This window comes from Chinchilla lanigera, unplaced genomic scaffold (assembly GCF_000276665.1).
Source record: "Chinchilla lanigera isolate Chin_1 unplaced genomic scaffold, ChiLan1.0 scaffold00064, whole genome shotgun sequence".
NCBI lineage: Eukaryota > Metazoa > Chordata > Mammalia > Rodentia > Chinchillidae > Chinchilla > Chinchilla lanigera.
Genome location: NW_004955465.1, coordinates 9043843 through 9059590, shown reverse-complemented (window position 1 = coordinate 9059590; position 15748 = coordinate 9043843).

Genomic DNA, 15748 nt, shown 5'->3' with positions numbered 1-15748 from the left:
AATCAACCTCTCCCTAACTCGCAGGCAATCTGTTTATCTAACGCATATTTGCTGAACATATTTACCAGGCACCAAATTCTAGACAGTGGCTCCGAGTTTGCCTTTGGCCGCTCACATCCTCTTTCCTACATTTTAGCTTGTAGGAACTCACCGGAGATCTTGAGTCTGGAGAAGAGTGAAGTGACAACTGGAAGTTTTTATTTAGCCTAAATTTCTCCTGTCACTTCCCTTTCTGCCGTCCTTTCTTCTCCAGTCACCAGCCACCAGGGAAATGCCTTTGTGTCTCTGGTTGTGCAAAAGTCTACATTTGCTCTCCCCTTGCCCTGCTGTGCCTCGAAGGACCTGTGTGGTGTGGGCACACTCAGGGTGTTCCATATCAGTGATCATTCCCCAGTCCTGGCACACTGTGCTCTGCAGTCCAAGCTGAGATGCCCCAAGCTGGAAGTGCTTTTAAGCTTTGAAGACAACTCATTCGAACCCTACAAACACTTTAGCCTTTAGGACGTACGTCAGAGGCAATGCAGATTGTCCCCATCCATCTTGTGTGCACTCTCTGGACTCATGAGTGGACTCAAACACGGCACCAGCGGCTTTGCACAAAGAGTCTTCTACCAAACCCATCTGTTGGGGTGCTCAGAACAGACAGGGAAGGGGACACTACTGCATGCGTCCGCAAAACCCGCTGCTTGGCCTCCGGTTTTCTCTAGTCTTCAAGGGAAGGAGGAAAATCCTTTTCTTCCTTGTGCAAACTCTCTAGGCAGAAAGAACCCTACTGTTACTCTCTGTCTCTTCTTTGGGCTCCTACATTCTCGGCCTTTGGGGGCAGGGTGATGTCCCACCTCTTCCACTCTTTCAGGCCTTTTCCGTCCCTCTGACGCCTTCACACCCCCTCACTGCGTTCACAACTGGACATCCTGCAACAGTAGGGGTCTGTCTAACACCCAAGAAGCAGGATTACTTCCAAGTGGTGACTTGGCACAATGTACTTCTTTTAGAATTTCTTGGGATGCAGCTGATCCGTGGATAGAAAGCCCAATCACAACTCCCGTTAGCTGCAGCAAACACACCGGGACGGGGACTCGTCACAGCCCTTGCAACTCTGTGAAATTCCGCATGTTACTGAGCTTTCAGGAGTGGACACAGGAAGATGCAGCGCCCACGCACACCCTGCGCTCTGGAAGAACCCTGAAGGGCTGAGGATGTGTCCACAGAAGTGACTCTGCTTCTTCCAGTGCTCTGCCTCAGATCACCTCCCCGCTGCCGTGGCTTCCTCCACGCACAGTGTGCCCCAGCACACCAGTGTGTTCACATCTTCAGGAAAGGCTGCACACTGGATGCTCTGTGCCTGGGTCCAAGCTGTCCGAGTGCAACATCCTCCACTCCCCACAATCAAAACCCTGTCTCCTTTCAAGGCAATGTCCAAACGCCTTTTTGGAAGCCCGTGCCTCCTGCTGCAGGACTCCAGCAATTTACTTGCATGTTGCTCAACAAATTTTCAATCCTGGTTTGTGATTCAGGAGCAGATTCCTTGGCCCACAAGAGGATGGGAGGGGAGAGATCACCTGTCACCAGCCAGGCAGCGTACCACATGCTGTGCATAACAATTCCATTCAGTCCTCACTGTCCTTTTCATTAGGCAGCCATTGACATGCCCATTTTACAGATGAGACTCGCTAAGTAAAGGCAGAGAGTTACAATTCAGATTTAAACCCAAGGCTGACTACAAAGCCTGGACTCTTGCAAGGACTGCGTTGTGAAACTTTGAGTCTTTCCTGCTTGGCAGATCACCTGGCACAGTGCTATGTCCATAAACAATTCTGAAGAAATATATGTGTGACCTCTAAGTATGGTGGGAAAGCAAACTGGACACTCCAAGCACTGGAGACTTAGCAAAGCTTTCTGGAGGGAGGGGTTGGCACTTTAAAGGGAAAGGATCAAAAGAAATACTAAACGAGTCTCTTGTTGGCAGAAGGTAGAGATGTTTCCTGGTGTCCCTCCCACTCCTTTTTTCTGCCACCTTTAGTCAACACGGAGAGGACCAGCGGGTCAGAGGAGTGAGCATGAATCGTCTTCCAGCCCTTGCTGGAGCCAAGCTTTTCGACTTACGGGGTGACGCCTGACTCCTCACTTCTGCAATGTTCTCAGAGTCTGCGCGGGCTCATCCTGCGGAACACGTGGCCAGAGAGTCTGCCCCAGATGGTGATGGGTGCTGCTCCTCTCTCCCGTCCGAGAGTCATGGAGTCATGCTCCTCACAGTGGGAAGACTGTCCTTCCTGGCTCTGGCTCCAGCCTAGGTCCAGCTGCCTCTTCCTGCAGTGTGTCTCCTTCTGCAGAGCAGATTGCTGACAGGTCACTGGCTGGCTTTAGATGCTCTGGCTTCAGCAAGGGACACTTGCCAACTGTGTCTCACTGCCCTCGAGACTCCTGTATGTCATCAGTGGCTGGAAGCCAAGGACCGTCTCCGAGCTGGTCTGCTTAGGGTTCCTCCTGGCCTAAGGTACAGGCTGTGTCAGGGACACAGGGTGGTACTGGAGGAACAAATGACACCCCACCAGGATTCTCTGCGGACTCAGCAGCTCCTGGAGTTGGCTTCCTGTGTTGACCATTTAACCTTCACCTGATTGACTTAGAAGCCAGTTAGAATTAGGCTGCAGCAAATGGCCCCAGAGAAGATGGAGCTTCAGAAGACTTGGGTGAGTGTCTCAGGGCTGCGTTGGCCCTGCCCCGCCCAGCAGGCAGTGTCTGTGCCTGGCCCCAGGGCCCCGTGCAGGCAGACAGTGTGACAGCTGGCTGTGACTTCTCTGGAAGCAGGAGTCACCGGCACATGGCCCTCGGGTTTGGCTCCCACCCTGCTACTACTCAAGTTCTCTTCTGAGTTTGGAGATCTGTAAACAAAACGAGAAAGCTCCTACTTCTGTTCCTGCTCATGGGTTCTTTATTAGGAACAGAACACATTTAAAAGCAAAGACAGGGCTGGGGATTTAGCTCAGCGTCACAGCACCTGCCTGGCAAGCACGAGGTCATGAGTTCGATTCCCGGTACCGGAAAAAACCCAAAAAAATAAAAAATAAAAAAAATAAAAGCAAAGACAGCACAAAGCAGCAAACTCAGGGCTCATGGGTGGGACTAAAATAAACACCTTTGGGAATGAGTGCCACCATCTCCGTGGTGGCTGTGCGACTTTGGGCCAGTCATTAAATGTCTCTGGGCCTTTTCCAGTTCATAAAACCCAACGGCGTTGCTGCAAGGAGTTACTGCATGAGTGTATATTCCTGTTTGTCTATTTTCTCTGTGCCTGCTGGCACTAGCAACTCAGAGAACCCTGAAAATGCAGAATGATGCTGTGGATGGTCTTGTGGGACAGCTGTAAGGAGCCGAGGCTGCTATTATCTTCAGCTTTCCCAGAAAGTTAACAGGAAACAAGAGTTCTATTGTTAGGTAAACTGTCTCTGTGTGAGTAGAGCAGGTTCCCTAAGCACTCACCCATCCTAACAGCCTCGTGGATATACGGGCACCTTTGGAAAAGGCACCCAGGGGTGTTTTTCTCTCTGCACCATTGCGAGAGGGGAAAGGAAGTAGCTGGGTTTTGTTACTTAGCCATCAACAAAAATGAGGCAAATGGGAGAATGTTCTCTGCAAAAAAAACGACTCCCACTTCCCAGGGAGAAACATTACTGGAGACAAATAGCGCTCTGTTTGCCATTTAGCTATCTGCTTTCCATCTTGATTCACACCTCACACAATGAAAGAGTTGCGGCAAGTGTGAGCCAGATAAAACAGAGATGGGAAGCGGTTAGGATAGGCGGATCATATGTCCTACACTAGTTCAGTAAGGTTTGCCTCTGCACCCAGCCGTAGGACAACAACGTGGTACACGTGCCACTTGCCAAGAAACACATCGTGTTGTACAGATATTATTTCTTTCTCTACAGACTGGCCTGTTCTTATCTTCAGATAGGGATGACATATGACAGTCCCGAGGAAGTTTCTAGACCTTACACACTCCGCACCCCCCACACACACACACACTGAAATTCCATGGAGAGTTCAGTGTGCTCTCTCCTGCTTGAGAGCTATTAAGCTTTTCAGGGACATTCTCTCAAAGACAGCCCATACTTCCTTCCTTCTTTCCTTCTTTGCTTTCTCCCTCCCTCCCTCCCTCTCTTTCTTTCTTTCTTTCTTTCTTTCTTTCTTTCTTTCTTTCTTTCTTTCTTCCTTTCTTTCTTTCTTTCTTCCTCTCTTTCTTTCTTTTGTACCAGAAATCTAACTCAGTACCTTACACTTGCCAGGCAGGTGCTGCGCTGCTGAGCTATATCCCCAGCCTGCCCATAGTCCTTTCATATAGTTGACAGGAAATAGCCTAGGAAAATAAAACTCTGCTACTCCTGCCAATCAAATTCTTCCCAACTCAGGTAACGGTAATGGGCTCTCAGTACCAACTCTCAAGGCTTCCCTGCCTTTAGGAATTTGAGCTTTTCCACTTAGTTAAATCACTTGTTTCCAGGCAATGCTAAGTTTTTGTAGTCATGGGAGACCAGAAGGTCATGGATAATTGATATTCACTAATAATACTGAAACCTCATTTGGGTTGGTAATTTCAACTCCCCCTCCAAATGCAGCTCTCACTGGAGTGCTAATAATGCAGCTACCTTGAAGCGTTGCGTGCCCTCTCTCATCCTTACTCAGCCCACCTTTCAGGAGGGGGTTAAATACTGAAGAGGCCCATCCAAGGAAGAGGTGCAGCATGACACAGCAGGGGAGTGCAGGCTGTGCACCCCACTGCAAGAATGATGAAACAGAAAGACCCAGATCCTTAATGCTACAAAATGCACACAGAAGTACCACCATGTTCATATGTTACCAGCAGATTTTTAGTTCACAAACACATTCACTGTGAGATTCTTTAGGCCAATAGTTCTTAATTTCTATGAGTTCTTAAATTCCTTGGAGAAATTAAAGAAAGCTATGGTCCTTTACCTGAGAAACTTATGTTCTTACATATATGTATATAATTTTGCTTTTAATTTGAGGGGTTATGTAGAACTTCCAAGCAGCTCATAGGCACAGTGTAATACATTGAGCTTAATGCAAGCAATAAATAGATGTAATCCTGGTCTTCTATTAGCTTACAGCTTTTAAGAAGAAAATAGTATAATGTAAACCTATGCTAAAGATTATAATGAAAGACATATAGTGAACAAATATATGTCTACATAAATGTTATATATAACTTATCAGGTAGAGTGGATGGGCATTATCTAAACCTGTTTGAGTGACTTTAAAAGACTATATTCTTGTGACCTTTGAAAATATTACTTCAAAATATATACATGTCATTAATATCTTGACTATATTAGGAGTCTAGCTACGTACATATTCAGAAGGCAGAGCAAGAATCAATTATTTCTAACAAGAATGCATTTGTCAGGAATGACATCACAAAGAAGGTGATATTTAAAGGAAGTCCTGAGTGATTTGAAAAGAATTTCAATAGGTGGAAAGACATAATGTGTTAGTAATCTTCAGAGACCAAAAGGAAACCACCAATAAATACTGTTGCTCTGGGGAATCAAGAGTCTTTGGTATTTATAAAAATTTTGGAGCACGTCAATACATAGGTAAGGGGTTTAGTTGAAAGCACTTTTTTCTTACTTTTCTTCATCTCATCACAATTTTATTGAAAAAAAATGTGTTCTCTCCACCAAAGAGGTCCTTGCAGGCATCTGAGGTGCTTTGTTCTTTCTTCAGACCCTGGGCACTGACAGCCTTTCTCGATATTGAAATGAAAGCACCAGACAGACATGGACACACAGATGCAAACTGCCAAACCCTGCCCCAGCCTGGGGAGAAAAGCTCAGGTTGTGCCAGAGCAACTGCAGCCTGAGACGGCTGCTTCCCAGGTCAAGAGACCAGAAGATGGGAGTTTTCATTTTGCAAAAGCTAATATCGAACAAGCCCAGTCTCTTCAGTACTCTGCTCAGAGTAGCTGTGCAAAAGAAAGAAGAAAGAAAGAAAGAAAGAAAGAAAGAAAGAAAGAAAGAAAGAAAGAAAAAAGAAAAAGAAAGAAAGATTGATTCTCTGAATGAATGAAAAATAGATCCATAAGGAATTGCAGTTTAAACCCCTTACTCTGCCCTTAGCAGCAGGGAGCAGAATGACTTGGTCATATGTCTCTTTTTTTTACGAATGTTTAGACAAGGTATTCTTTAAATATTAGATTATCTATAAATTAGAGCTAGTTTTCTCTAACATCTCTGTGCTGGAGATCAAACCCAGGGCTTGATGTATTTTGGGCAAGTGCTTTACCACTGAGCTACAACACAGCCCTCAGAATCTTATGTAAGACTCTCAGATAAAGGCGGAGCTGCTCTGGTTAAAGCACAGTAGCAGGGCTGGAGTACGGATAAGAAGTAGGACCCCTCCCTTTCACTTCCATCCTACATTCAGTTGTATTTAAGTCCTTGCCACTCAAAGTGCGGTCCTCAGAGAAGAGGCAGAAGCATCCCTAGGGAGCATGTGGACGAAAAGCCTCTCAGACTTCATCTCAGACCTCCCAAGTCACAGTCTGGGTTCTGACAAAATCCCAGGTCATTCGAATAAACATACAAGTTGGAACAGCTTTGGTCTCAGGAATTTTCTTGGTGATGTTCAGTATTTATAAATGGAAATAATGAACTTGAGCCAGGGGTTATTCTTTTAAATGAAGATGGAAATATATCACAGATGAAATTGGTTTCTCAGGAAGTCTATGAAGCAGCGGGGACCAGTCATCAACCAGCTTCTGCCAGGGATCCAGGCAGGTCTGCTGCATCTGAAAGCCCCACAGGTCCTGCTCACCTTTCTAGGAACCACCTGGCCTCTGGCAGGTAGGTGCTGGTGCTGGGCCTCTGCCTTGTGCCCTCTGCTCCCCACTGAAATCACAGGGCCCATTTCAGGCCCACAGTGAGCAAATACTACAGGACCCTCATAGGATGTTGATGTGCCTGTTGCCAATATATTTCTCAACACCTCTGGGCTATCTTGGGGACATGGACGCTACATGAGCAGGTCATGCTTACCACATGCACTCCAACCGTCCTGTCTCCCCAAGCATGTGCATGTTTCTGTTGCATGTAATTTTGTAAAAGCCATTTGTTCGGACTATCTCCTACACAAGGTTCAAGGTTCAAGGCCAAACCAATACAAGGGGTTAATCAGAGCATCTAAGCTTTGATTAATTGCTTAGTTCATTAACCAGTTAGCTAAGTTGCACCCAAATGACTGATGTCTTGACTGTGGAGCACAAATTTAGTTCTGTGTCTCACTTAGGTTTTCCCATAAACACTGTCTGGTCATATTGTTGCCCAAAGTTCTCAGAACTTGCTCTGGTTCTGCTTACTGCCTGATTCTCAAATTGTTTTTGTTTTATTTTGTTTGTTCAAATAAACTCTATTAAATTTAATTTGTCTGAAGAATTTTCCTTTTAGCACTTGTTTTATAACGTATCTACCAATATCTGGCACCTTCAGTTAATTTCTTGTAAATTGTCTGGGCTTTGCCACCTACTTAAGTTCAGTCATCTAAGTGAGCAAAGAATCAGCCTCAGTTATTTAAAACCCTAAACTCACAAATGAACACACCATTTTGATAAATTTGACCCCCAAAGCAATTACAGAGATGAGAGCCTGAGGTCCCAAAATTAATACTTCTAGACAACCCTTATAGGTCCCCTTTGATTCATATACCTGTAAATTAAACCAAAAAACAAAATAAGCAAACTAATAAAGTCCTCAGTCCTGGTGAGTGAACATGTGTAGGCTGGTACTTAGGGCTTACCTCACTACTGCAGATCCATTACCTCTCACCCATTCCCACAGTCAGTCCAAAGACACAGGTGAGGAGGAGGCAAGATCTTCAAAGGAAGATGCTATACCAGCACCACAATGTGAAACTTTCCTACAGTCTCCTTGGAAGAACTTTTTGTCATTATGGAATTAACTGTCCCATCACTAGATCCTGACTCTACTAATATGAACGCCTAGGAGACTGCAACACTGCTGTCATTTTCCAGAGTGGGACCTTGCTAATGTTCCAGGGTAAATAAATTTGGAGGAGTTGCATGCCGCTATGGACTCAATGCATTCTTAAAGCCATCTGTTGTTATCATCTCAGTTTCTGAGCTATATGTCCAGGATAGACATATGAGGAGACTCCTATACTGTCTCCCTGACCAATGGAGGGATACCAATCACAGTACAAAGATGTAACTGGAAGCCTATGGAACTACCCCTTCCCTACTAAAATAATTAACCAAAGACAATGTATCATCCAGGAGGCAGTTCAAAGATTAAGCCTGCCATCCAAGATTTGAAAGATGCAGAGGTGAGGATTCCTAGCGTACCCTATTCTGACTCCCTCTTGATCTGTACAAAAGACAGACGTCTTAGAGAAAAACAATGGACCATTGTAAATGTAACCAAATGGTGACTCCAATTACAGGAGCTCCAAACATAGACCATTCACTGGAGCAAATCATTGTATTCAGCCACTGCTCTAGAAAACACCTTTTCCTCTCTTAGAATAACTCAAGAATACCAAAAACATTTTTACTTTACTTGGCAGTGACCGCAGTGGACTGTTTCCCAAGATCACATCAGTTCTCTGCCTCTGTCATGTTTGTTCCTTATGGATCCGCTACATCGTTTTGTACTGGTAGAACTGGTGAGCAAGAAAGAACAAGGATCTAGATACCTGGGTGTGATATATGTGCATCAGAAAGTGGGAGAAAAGTACCACAAAGATGTTGGCTTTATGTTGGCACCATAAAGATGATGGTTTCTTTAATTTTTTTGAGTGTGGTGTGGTGTTCTGGAGGATGATATAACACCCCCTCTGAAATCAGGCCTGCTCTGTACCTTGCACTCCCATCATTTATAAAGAGAATGAATATCTTGATGAATATCTTTCTAGAGATAACTTTCCAAGCTTGTTTGCATTGATCCAAGTCATGTACTGAGCTGGCTGCAGTGCAAGCTAGTGCAAGTAGTTTTGTCACTTCGACCTTGTGACTCAGTACTTTAAAATGATAGAACAGGCTCCAGTATGGAGCCTATAGCAGGACCTGATAGAGGAAGCAGCACAATAAGCAGGGCTTTGGAATAAGCCCATGTCTGTCTCTTTGAGGAACAGCTTTTGGCTTTCTGCTAGTACTTTTTTAGAGTCTGAATGCATGTGAAACTTGAGCTGCATATCATGTGCCTCTTACTGAACCTATCAATTCATCAGTCATGCATGCCCCAAAGTACTCCATCATCAGTAGCAATAAAATACACAAACGAGGTCCAGCAAATCCCAAAAGTATAATTAATTCATATGCATAGGTGGCTTTTGCTCCCAAGACATCTATTCTTGTCATATCACTATCTTTCTTTCAATCTGTATTTATGTCCTCTTCTGAGAATCCCTAGAATCAGATGACTGAGGAAAAAAGTAATTCAACATCAGTCTGCAGATAGCGCTGCATGACATGTGAATTCTAATCAGAGGAGGACTACAATAGCAAAACATCCTCAACTAGAGGCAAAGCACAGCAGGGAAGAGAAACCATCTCAAGGGCTGAATTTTGAGTGGTACATGTGATTGTCCACTTTATCTGAAGGAAAAGTGGTCAGATGAGCTGACTTGCACTGATTTGTGACAGTAGCTGAATGTCTAGCCAAACAGCTAAGTCAAATATTGAGCTCAAAGTGAGAGAATCACTGGCAAGAAAGTTTGGGAAAGAAGTTTGTAGTCAGATGTCTCAGAAGGGTCCCAGAGCATGATGAATTCCTGTCTCATGTGACACTCAACAGTAGGCTCCCAGCACAGGTAGGTAGGGGGGCCTGGTAAATGAATATCATTCAGCTCTTTCCCCAGTCACCACTCCAGGGACAAGCAGCCAATCACCTGGAAGCAGGTTGATAACACTGGGCCTATCTCATCATGAAGAGGGAAGGTCACCTCCTCACCACAAGAGATACTTCTAAGATATGGATTCCTCTATTTCCTCCAAAGACAGCATTAACTTTTCTGTTTGTTTGTTTGTTTGTTTGCACCAGGAATCAAACTTAGGACCTTGCACTTGCCAGGCAGGCACTGTGTTCCCGGGCCCAACTTTTAAAATACATTTCATCATCTGTTACTCAAGTTAACACTAACTCTGACCAAGGAATTTCAGAGTCTGCCCATGGTATCCATTGGTCTTACCATGTTTCCCACCACCCAGAAGCAGCTAGCCTTGGCCGATCATATAATGGTCTGTGAAAGACTCACAGCACCAGTGGCAGATAACACTCTGTAAGAAGGCACTGATATCCCAAGGGAGAAAGTGCTTGCTTTGAACCAGCAACCAATACAGGCAGAATACAGGCAATGGGATAGCACCTTTCATTTTTATTCCTACAGACCATTGCAAGCGCATTGTAGGGACCCATGAGTGCCAAAACTCTTCACGCATAGAGGTTTCCATTATATGCATAGGTGAAGACTCTGAACAAACTGAGATTGTGATTGAGAGAAAAAAAAACAGAAACTAAGTAGAAGAAATAGATACGTACTAGTGCATGCTAACCAAATCTCCTGTTTTTCATTAGTCTTTCTTTTGTTATCTTACATAGAGAATATTGTTGACAGCTAACTGTATACTTCATTATTTAGGTTTCAGAAAATTGACATGGGATTAGGAGTGAACTGCAGGAAAATAGTCCTCACTAGTTGCTGAAGGCAGTCAGAAGAGGAGTTGGGGTCTCCCCTTTTGAGGAGGGAATGCCTGTGTCTGTACATGGTGTGTGCATTCTGTTGGGGGAATGTGTTCTGACTGTTGGTGAGAAACACAAACATGGATGGATGGTGTGTATCAGTGCTGAGTAGATCAAGCAATGGGTATCAGTGAGAACAATGGGCCAGCTCTCTTGGCATCCGTTCCAGCTCCCAGCAGAAAGGTAAAAATTGCATTTCTCATATTTCATTGCCTCTAAGATCTGCCAGTCAGATGCACACTACCTCCGCTTCAAAACTGGATGAAGTTGAAAAAGATGCCAAGTGTGAAGCATCCATTTGGGATATGGATCATGGCAAAGTCCTTTGTACCTGGGCAGCTCCTTGCAATGCTTTGGCCGCCTTTTCAGGTGTGGCAGAGCCAGCATTCTGTCCCTTTGCTTTCTGAAGTCCCCAGGGGCAAAGCTCCCACTCACAGGAGAATCAATAAACATGAGGTGGGGGCTGTGAGATGTTGGGACTTCCACGAAGAACCTTCCCAACAATTGGGTAAACTCTTAAGTCCTGCCACAGAGCCCTCTTGGCTAAGCTAGCTAGAGATTTCAATTCTCCACCATGAATCCTGGCCCATGCTCTGACAGGGATCGTTGTCAAAAATAGAAATTGAAAATACAAAAATTGATTGCCTTTTATTTAGATGCCATGAAATATTTTTATTTAGGCACGATGAACTATGGACAGTTAATAATAAGACTAAAAATAATGGATCAATTGTATTAATTTGTTATGTAAAAGGGCACTTTTCAAACAGCCATTCTGGTCTAATGAGTCACTGTGACCCTTCACCTCTGAAAACAATTGTATTTTGTGGCTCAAAATAGATATCATATTTGTATCTCACAAGATAAAATTGCTACAAATATAAATGTGCCCCCATGACCTGAGAAGCGGTATGCCTTAGGCTTTGGCACTCTGGAGCCACATGGGCTTGGATTCAAACAGTGGGGCTAACACTTGCTGGCTGTATGACCATGACCAAGTCACTTACCCTTCTTGGGTCTTGTTTTCATCTGCTAAATAGGAGATGATTCTAGTACCTGCATTAGAGGTGTGAAAGTACACTAAACTTACATACATAAAATGCTTGGAAGAGTATGCAAAACCTAGGAAATGCTACCTGCTTGTGTGGTATCAATTGTTAAGCTCTAGATGTCATGGGATATATTTATTTAGGCACCATGGACTATGTCTTAAGCTTGGAAGCACTCTCAGGGAACTATATTGAAGTAGACATGTCACTGGATGAACCAAGAATCAGGACAGAGCGTAGTGGATTGCAGGAGATGTTTTCATGAACTCCAGCTGACCTGGTGGCTTGCCAGTCTTCAGGGAAGAACATTATCCTAGAAAGGTGGGATTAGAACCCCAGTCTCTTGCCATAGACAGACACACAGGCAGTCTTTGATTCATCCAGGAGACAACCCTGGAAGACCCTAACCTTTGATTTAGATAAGAATGGGACTTCAGACTAGTCCACGTAATTGGGCTGTAATGGTTAGTTTTCTTTCTAGGCACATTTTTTTTTTTTTTTTTTTTTTTTTGAGGCTCAACCTTGGTCACTGTATTGTCAACATTCTGTAGAGAAAAAAACTCAAAAATTTGAATGTGTAGGCAAGAGAGAAACAGACAGAGACAGAGACAGAGACAACTTTAAGGAATTCGCTTACATAATTATAGGTGCTGCAAGTCTGAAATCTGCAGGGCAGGGAAGCAGGGTAGGGATTCAGATCAGGGAAGAGCTGTCATTGCAGCTCAGAAAATCAGGTCTAAAGGCTGTCTAGAGGTAAAATGCCTTCCTCCTTGGAACATATTAGTCTTTTTTCTTAAGGTCTTTTCTCTCATTGCTGAGATAAAATACCTGATGCCCAAAATTAAAGAAGGAAAGTTTCATTTAGCTTACAGTTTGTGGAGGTTTCAGTCCATACTTGGCTGGCTCTGAGGCAGAGTGGCAAATGACAGAGGGCAAATGTGCATGGTGGCAGAACACAGCAAAAACAACGAGAGCAAAAGGGAGTAATGGCCACAAACAGCCTCCTTCCCTCTCTTACACTGTAAACAGGCTACCCCCTCCCCAGGGGACGTGCAGCACTCACATAATCTCCATGCCTTCCTCTTCCACAGGTGCAGGATGTATACAAAGTAAGCACCTGGGCTTCTTGCCGAACCACTTAGCCAAACCTCTAGACTCCCCAAGTTGACACAATGTATCAACCATAACACTCCACCCCTTGTCAACTTGGCAATCAGGCACATTTCTTTAAACCAGTTTCAGATACAAAGACATTCTATTACATTAGAACCATAACATTTCACCCCCTAAAGACTCATGCACATCCTTTTATGCAAAAGACATTTAGTCCATCTGCAAGAGTTGTCAAAGTCCTAATAGTTTCAGCATTGCTGAAAAGTCCAAGGCCCAAGTCTCTTCCAAGATGTAAGGCAAACTCTTTAGTTACAAGCCCTGGTACAAATGGAAAGTTAAACACTTCCAACATTCAGTGGCACAAAATAAACATTATCATTCCAAAAGGTACAAACAGAGGAATACAGAGCACTGGGACCAAAGCAAGTCCAAAATCCAGTAGGGCTAACATTATGTCCTGTAATTTCACACCCAGCATTTGAAGCAATCTGTGGCAAATTGTGAGCTCCAAAGGGTTTGCATGAGTCCACCCCTATGGCACTTATGATTACAGCTCCCATGGCTTCTCTCTCAGGCCTGATTTGCTCCCTTCTTGTAGCTTTCCTTAGATGATCCATGGTCCTGGCTTTTCTAAAATTCTGAGATCTCCAGTGCACCTTTTGCTTCACACTCACAGCTTCACACTCACAGCTTCACACACTGCCCTCTCAGGGGCACACTGCCTGACCTCCCAGGCCTTCTGAAATCTGGGTGGAAGCCTCTTTAACCTCAGAACTCTTGCATTAGCCATGCAAGGGCCACGGGGATGATGCCAAGGTCTGCTGCCACCCAGAGCAGGAGCCAAGCTTTTCTTTCTCTTGGCCATAGGGGTCAAGTGCCTGGATTGCTGGACACTCTGAATCCAATTCTGAGGAACAAATTTTCTATGCTGCCGCCGTTCTGGAACATGGTGCTCTGCGGCTTCCTTGCCAAGGCCAGGTCTTTCACTTTGCAGTTTTGAGGCTGCAAAGATAGAGACTTGCTGTTTGCTGTACCCTCAGGCCATCTTTTCCTTTCTTTTGTTCCTTCTCAGCAATGGAGATCTCCTCAGCCTTATCTTTGCAATTCAGAGCTTTACTGGAGCTTCCTTCCTGGCCAAACTCACAACATTTTAAATCATCCTGCTGGGCTCTTTGTTCTTGATTCTCAACATAAATCTGGCTAAAAGCCCCCAGCAACAGCCATGCCACTTCCCCAATGTTTGACTGCCTTGAAATTTCTTTTGCCAGATTAATCAGTCCACCATTGCCCTTAATCTCAGTCTTAGGCAAAGTCTCTGGACACTAGCAAAATGCAGACAACTTTCTGCCAAGCCATAACACACATCATCTGGAGTCCAACAACCAATGCAGTCCTTCTTCCCAACAGAAACTTTCCAAACCCGGTCTTTACTGACAGGATTTCTATCAGCTTTCTGATCTTCTGAGCTCTGACCAGAATCTCCCAAACAGAGCAGCCGAAGGCTTTCCAGCTCTACTCTTTCAGGCGACATCTCCCAACCTTTTCAAACTCTTCCCACAAGACACTTTCCAAGGCTCTTGAACCACATGGTCAGGTATAGTCACAGCAATGACCCCACTTCTCTGGTACCAAATTCTGTCTTAGTTATTTTTCTCTCGTTGCTGAGACAAAATACCCAACACCCAAAATGAAGGAAGGAAAGATATATTTAGCTTACAGTTCGTGGAGGTTTCAGTCCATACTTGGCTGGCTCCAAGGCAGAAGGTAGCAAAGCAACAAGAGCAAAGGGGGCAATGGCAGCCGTATAGCAAAGCAGCCAGAGCAAAAGGGAAGAATGGCAGCCAGCAGCCTCTTTCCCTCCCTTACATTGTAAACAGGCTACCCGCCCCCCCAGAGGACGTGTAGCACTCACATATTCTCCATGCCTTCCTCTTCCACCTGTGCAGGATGTATACAAAGTAAGCACCCTGGCTCTTTGCTGAGTCACTTAGCCAAACCTCTAGACTCCCCAAGTTGACACAATGTATCAACCATAACAAATGTGTAGGGAAGAGAGAAAGAGACAGAAACAGAGACAAAGACAACTTTAAGGAATTGGCTTACATAATTATAGATGCTACAAGTCTGAAATCTGCAGGGCAGGGCTGCAGGGTAGGGATTCAGATCAGGGAAGAGCTGTCATTGCAGTTCAGAAACTCAGGTCTAAAGGCTGTCTAGAGGTAAAATACCTTCCTCCTTGGAACACATTAGTCTTTTTTCTTAAAGCCTTGAGAATAATTGAATGAGGCTCATTCATATTACAGAATAATGTGCTTTACTCAAAGACTACTGATTTAACTGTCAATCAGATCTAAAAACACATTTTCAGCCACACCTAGACTGTGATTTGATCAAAAACTATGTACGATGATATAACCACGTTGGCACATAAAAAATTAACAATCACAGCCACCTTGGTTGAACTGTTTTCTATATTTTTCTATACTGTTAAGGTGTACCTTGTCCTCTGCATTACTCAGGTTTCCATTACAATGGCAAAATACCTAAGAAAACCAATTTAGGGAGGAAAGATGTATTTGGTTCATGATTTCAGATGAGTCAGTCCATGGTAACTTGGCTCCATTATTTGGAGCCTTGTGTGGAAGCAGAGCATCATGACAGACAGCACAAGGGAGACTAAGTCTGCTCGTCTTATGTTGGCTGAGAAGCAGAAAGATAGACAGGAAGAGGCAGGGGTCCTCCTGTCTTCTTCAAGGGATACCCCCAACCACCTATTTTCTCTCAGTAGGCCCCACCTCCACAAGTGTTCAC